The following is a 6,322-nucleotide window of genomic DNA, read 5'->3' as shown; positions in this document are numbered from 1 at the left end:
AGTATACTGCCATACATGGTCAAAGCTCTTTCCCACTGTTTTCCCATGACTCCTCTCCACAGCCCCTGTCACCCTTGCCTCGTGGTCTCCCCACCTGTGTTTCCAAGCCCTTTGCCTGAAGTTTCTGCCCCTCAATCTTACATATGGAGATGGTGTACACACACCAAATAACCTGTTCCTCCTCTGGGAAGCCTTTCCATACATTAGGCACCCTCTCTACTGCTCTGGGACTACTAGAAACTAGCCTCAAGACAAACCCACTGACATGAACTGAAGTCTACTCCCTCATTTCAGGACGCCTGAGACAAAGAAAAAGAACTTAGAAACCATGGAAATTCACAGTTCTTCCCTCCCGACCCACCCACTTCACTGAACAATGATCCATGTGGAATTCAGGTGTCCCTAGTTTCCTACTCTCAGCTCTCCTTCAGCATTAGGGTCAGCCCTGTCTATCAGCAAGGTGCCCATTTCTTGTATACTTTTGGCTCTCAGTGCTTCTGTCACAAAAATCCTATCTTATTCTCTGGGAAGAGCTCTGTTCCCTAAATAACCCAGAGGTATACCCTGTTTCACTGGGAGCCTCAGTCTTCTCCTGCTGCAAATCTCATCAGTCTGCCCTACATGCTCAGCCTCTTGACTCCAGTGAACATACAGCAGAGGTCCAATGTGTCCAATTCCTCCTCATCACACACCTGTCACCCAAAGGCAGAATCACCCTCAGTACTTCCTCTGTGTCCTCTAATGTCCTGCTGAACAAATATCCCAGTGGTGGAGGTTCATATCTAATCTTACTGAAGTTCTGCTCATGTCTGCATGTACTCATCTCCATCCACATGCTCCTATATTTTCATTCTTTCTTAGGTCTCTTGCTCATTCAAAGGTTTCTCCACCTCTAGTTGATAGGAAGGAAAAGTATTATATTTCCTACATTTTTTGGTTCAAAAATGGGCTCTGGAGGTTTATAGTGTGGCAATATTTGAAACAGCTTCCTCCACACTATGTGCCCTAGGACAATAATCAGGCCCTACTCTTCTTCCATAAGACCTAGAGGCTTCCCCTGAGAACTGCCAGGGAAAAGGAAACACCATGTCCAAAGCCTGCTGCTCTGGGGAAGGGGGGTGTCAACTGGAAGCATCTTTGGGGACTCAAAGGGTCTCTCCTAAGAATCTGACATGTCTCAGTGCTGAAACCCTTGTATTATGGAAATGTAATTCTCTGTCCATTTTCCACAGCAGCCCAACCCAACACCCTTTCCTTCCCCCAAACATTTCTAAGTTGTCCCTCATACAAGTATACAAATTCCTTTTGTAATTACAGAGAAACCAACCTGTGCTGTACCAGATTCACAAATTCTAGGTGCTGGAGGTTCACCTGTATAATCCTAACTACTGCACACGCTGACACTGAGAAGACTGTAGATAAAGCCAGCTTGAGCAGACTCCATGTCCAACTCAGTAGAAAATCAGGACTAGAAGAGTGACTCCACTGGTAGAACATCAGCCAGAAACACATTCACACTCAAGAGAGAGAAAGGGAAAGAGGGGGAGAAGGAAAATGGACAGAGAGAAAAACAGAGGGACATGCATACATACCTAAAGACAGAGAGACAAAGAGACAAATTCAGGAGAAAGGATTGAGTGAGAAGAAATGGGATAGGGAGAAGAGAAAGATTAGAGGGAGGAGAAAAGGAGAGGGTGTAAAAAAGGAGAGATTAAAGACATTAGAGGGGAGGAGGGCCCAAGGAAAGGCCACAGAGGGAAAAGGACACTGAGAAAGAGAAAAAGAACAAAGTTCAAGCCAGCACACTCCCAAATGCATACACACAACAAACAAAAAGACAAGAAAAAGCATTGAGAAATCATGGAAATTAATAGTACTTCCTTCCCCACCCACCCTATTCACTGAACACTGTTCCATGAGTTCAGCATTCCTTACATTCCTCCTCAGGTCTCTTTCAGCATCAGTATCAACCCTGTCTTAAACCAGTTATGCATCCTTTGCCTATTTGGACCCTTATTGCTTCTCTCACAGGAAACCCATCTCATTCTTTGAGAATAGCATTGCTTCCCAAATACCCCTGAGCATTACCACTGATCTATCAGGAGCTCCAGCCCTCTTCTTACTGCTAATCTCATTAGTCTACTCTGCGGGTTCAGCCACCTGACCCAGTGTACACATAGAAAAGGCCAGGTTTGCCCAACTCCTCCCCATCACACACTTGGCACCCAAAGGCAATATCAATCCTCAGCACTGCCTCTGTGTGCAATTCTAATGCCCTGGGTGAACCAATACAAATATTCTAGTGTGAAGGCTCACATCTTACCGAATTTTGTTCTTGTGGGGAAGCAGTCATCCCAGGCCACCCAACCACGGGTGTGGTCCATATACAACCAAAGTCCATCCAGGCTATGTCCTTAAACAGATCCCAGTTTATCTCCATGATTCCTCAGGTCTCCTGTTCCTTGATCACCTCTAGCTGAAAAGAAGGGAATGTATTTTAAATCATACACTTTGTGATTCCAAAAATGGCCTCTTGATGTTCAGAATGTTCAAATATTTAAACTTGGCTCTGATAGCATTCTTTATTCCCCAAGGAGAAAAATTGGGCTCTGCTAAAGTCTTTACTGGGAAACAGATGCACCATGTACAAGCTGGGTGCTCTGGGAAAGGGGGCCTCTCTGGGGACTCATAGAGTCTCCACTAAGAATCTGACACCTCTCAGTGTACTTGTACAGTGCACATGTCATCCTTCCCTGTCCATTTACACCAACCCATCACCCCTTCCTTCCACAAACAATTTTTTTTAATTTAATTTAATTTTATTTGTGAACATACTGTACAGAGGAGTTACAATTACATGGGCAGGATAATGCATACATTTCTTACCAAGCATTGCAGCCTCCTCCTTTGTTTACCCTTCACATCCCTTCCCAGCCTCCCCCCTAACCCCCAATCCCAATCCTTCTCCTTCCCCCCCTCCCCCCCTACACCGACGTTGTAAAGCTCGTTTTGGACATGACAACTTGTACTTCTCCTTGTTGCAACAGGTTCCACAAACAATTGTAAGGTGACTCTTACACAGCTGTCCCTCACATAAATACACAAATCCCCTTTCAAAATAGAGAAACTAACCTTTGCCACACCAGATTAACAAAGCCAATTGCATTCCCTGATGCTGTAGGCTCTTGTCTGTAATCCTACCTATCTCCCAAGGTGACACCTTGAAGACTGCATTTACAGCAAGTCTGGGAAATCTCCATCTTCAAGGAAATAGAGAAATGCAAGCCTGAACTGTAACTCAAGCAGGAGAGAACCAGACATAGCCATGAAAACTGAGAAAGAAAAAAAGAGGAAGACAGAGAGGGAGAAAGGGAAAGAGGGAAAAAAGGGAGAAGTGCACAGAGAGAGGAGGAGTGAGGGAGGTGGATGGAGAGAGAGACAGATTCAAGGGCAGGGAGAGAGTGAGAGGGAATGGTAGAGGGTAGTAGTAGAACATCAAGAAGAGGAACAGGAGAAGTAGAATAGGAGTAGTTATGGGAGGAATGAAAACAAAGGAAGAAAAATGGTGGGCAGGGGCAGGGAGAAGGTGAGAAAAGTGGAGAGAGAACAGAGAAGGCAAAGGAAATAGAGCATAAGAAAAAAAGCACTGAGGTGTAGCAGCACACATTCACAAACACATACACACAACAAACAAAAGGAAAAAAATAAAAGAATAGGAATTGAGAAATCTTACAAATCAATAGTTAATTCCTTCCCAACCACTGTCTTCACTGGGTGGAAAATGTCTAGTGTGCCCGACCAGCTAAAAGAATCTAGGCCCCAAATGTAGCTGGAACTGGAGCTCTGCAGGGTGTAGAGTGGAAGGACAGGCAGACTGGCACTTCGGGCTCTCAAGAGGTAACTGAAATTTTGAGGACAAGCTGAAGGTGTTATATCCTGAAGAAAAAGTGACTCTTTTTCGTGGAGAGGGCTGGTGGGATTGTCATCAGGAGGTGTGCATGGTGGACTAGCCAAAGGCATCGTTTTTTATTCCACACTTCTGGTATTCTCCTTCAAGTTTTCTTGGATGAGCAGGTAGGTGCCCATGGCTTCATTGAATGCTCTGTCCTGGAATGTCCTTTCAATACCAGCTAGGGTGTACCCCATGTTGCCCATGACTGTGACAATAATGGGGTCCAGCTTGCTGGAAAGTGGCTCATCAGGAAGCAGGCCAAATCCCACACCTAGAGTCAGCCATCAGTGCTCCATTATCTCCTCAATAGCAGGCCTCAGATTGAAGCCCACAGTCAGCAGTTTAGGAAGGAGATCATGTCCCATTGCAGTTGGTAAAGGGGACCGGTGTACCTGGCCTCTAGGATTTGTTTCCGTATCTGAGTCATTTTATTCCCCTCAAATGGGAACTTTCCCATTGTCATCATATACAAAAGCACGCCTAAGTTCCCAAATGTCCACCTTGTACCCATTGAACATGTTCTGTAGGAACATTTCAGGGGGTGGAATAGCAAGGCTCCACAAACCCCCCTTTAGCAACTTCCCTGTCACCCTGATGCTAATGACAAAATCACTGACCTTGACATTGCAATTGGTATCCAATAGGACGTTGTCGGCCTTCAGGTCTAGTGTGCAATTCTGTTCTCATGAATGTAGTGAACATCACTCGTGATCTGCTTGAACAATCTCTTGGCTTCATATTCTAATAGGTGACTGCAAGGGGATTTATTGCCCCACCCCAAGAGATAGCCCCGAGTGTCCAGCTCAGTGACAAGGTACACACAGTCTTCATCCTCCATCACCTGGAACAATAGTATGATGTGTGGGTGATATACACTCTTCACAATGGCTACTTCATTTTCTATCTCATGGCTTTTTAGATCGTTCTTTGGGAGAACTTTGACTGCCACTGTGGTGTCTGTGAGGCAGTGATGGGCCAGCTTCACATAGCCACAGCTGCCATAACCGATGATCTCTGTCAAGTTGTACTGTCCAATGACAGTGATCTCCTCCTCCTTTGGGGAGGAACTAAAGTTGTACATTAACATCTTGCCCCTGGGATGGCAAGTGATCAAGCTTAAGAATTACCTAAGATGATCTCAATGAAGTTGACAACTAATAAATCTTAAGAAACGGAAGGTAAACTACTAACAAAGTAAACACAACCCCCAGATGAGTAAATGAATTCCCCAAACCCAAACAACACAACCACCACCCCCCCCACACCCAATGAAAGTAACCAAGTAGCTCTAGGTTAGCGGGTCACCAAGTAAAAGCTCCCAGTGCTGTAACTGAAAAAGCTGGAGAGAAGCTGCCTCATATGTACCCTGCTGGGCACGCCTCACAATGCCCTGTGATGTCGGGGGAAATGGACCAATCACAAGTCAGGCCATTGACATCAGTGAGGAAGTGAACCAATCAGAGCCCAGTGCACACCCTCTGGCAGTTAGGTACTTGGGCCAGGAAGTCTGTTGCCAACAACACTGGGCACATGGGAGGATGCTCTTACTGCTACCATGACAGCCATGTGGGAACCATGAGGACATTGGCCAGTGGCCCTCATCTTCGGGGTTGGGCATCCTAAGAAAACCCCTGTGAGGACATCACCCAGTGGGGTATTGATGAACCCCAGAGAGTGAGACAATCCATGGAGGCACAGTGAGAAGTGAACAAAAGAAATTTATTTACACTATTTACACCAGAAAGGTGTCTTGAGACTACCTTGTCCTGGGTTAGATACCCAGAACCAAGAGCAGCCTCAACCACCAAACCTCCAATAGGCAGTCCTGACACTCCAACCTTTATTGGTTGGTCTGCAAACCACAAATTAGTCGGTCCACAAACCTACAAACCTCAGATCTCCAAAGCTCCAAACCTCCAAAGGGGAAGGCTTTTCCCTTTCTTCCCTTCTTCCCCCACATGCAGACCTCTCCACTGTCCACAGGCCTCTCTAGAGGATGGTCCCAAATGGCCTCCAGAGGAGGCCCCGAATGACCTCCATAGGAGGTCCCAACAGGTCCCTCCAGGAGGTCCTGAGTGACCTCCGGAGGATGTTCCAAATGTCCCCTCAAGAAATCCCTGAAGGGCTGGGAAGGTGGCTCAGTGGTAGAGCGCTTGCCTTGCATACTTGAGACCCGGGTTCGATTCCGCAGCTCCATATAAGCAAAAAGAAGAATAGCCGGGGGGCTGGGAAGGTCGCTCAGTGGTAGAGTGCTTGCCTTGCATGCATGAGGCCCTGGGTTCGATTCCTCAGCACCACATACACAAAAAGAAAAAAGCCGGAAGTGGCACTGTGGCTCAAGTGGTCGAGCACTAGCCTTGAGCTGAAGAG

The 6,322-nt window shown here is 46.4% G+C and overlaps 1 long non-coding RNA gene across 1 annotated transcript; it reads right to left on the bottom strand.

The window, feature by feature from the left end:
- Positions 1-2,326: 2,326 nt before the first annotated feature.
- Positions 2,327-5,157, bottom strand: LOC138824132 (uncharacterized). The gene is made up of 3 exons (XR_011371010.1): positions 5,080-5,157; positions 4,570-4,793; positions 2,327-2,476 (listed from the first exon to the last, which is right to left on the bottom strand). It is a non-coding gene; the product is annotated as an uncharacterized lncRNA (long non-coding RNA).
- Between the last annotated feature and the right edge of the window lie 1,165 nt (positions 5,158-6,322).

Source organism: Dipodomys merriami, unplaced genomic scaffold (assembly GCF_024711535.1).
Source record: "Dipodomys merriami isolate MVZ:Mamm:240054 unplaced genomic scaffold, mDipMer1.0.p SCAF_1266, whole genome shotgun sequence".
In the NCBI taxonomy this organism is placed as follows: domain Eukaryota; kingdom Metazoa; phylum Chordata; class Mammalia; order Rodentia; family Heteromyidae; genus Dipodomys; species Dipodomys merriami.
The sequence above is the reverse complement of the archived record's forward strand: the minus strand, read 5'-3'. Positions and strand labels throughout refer to the sequence as shown.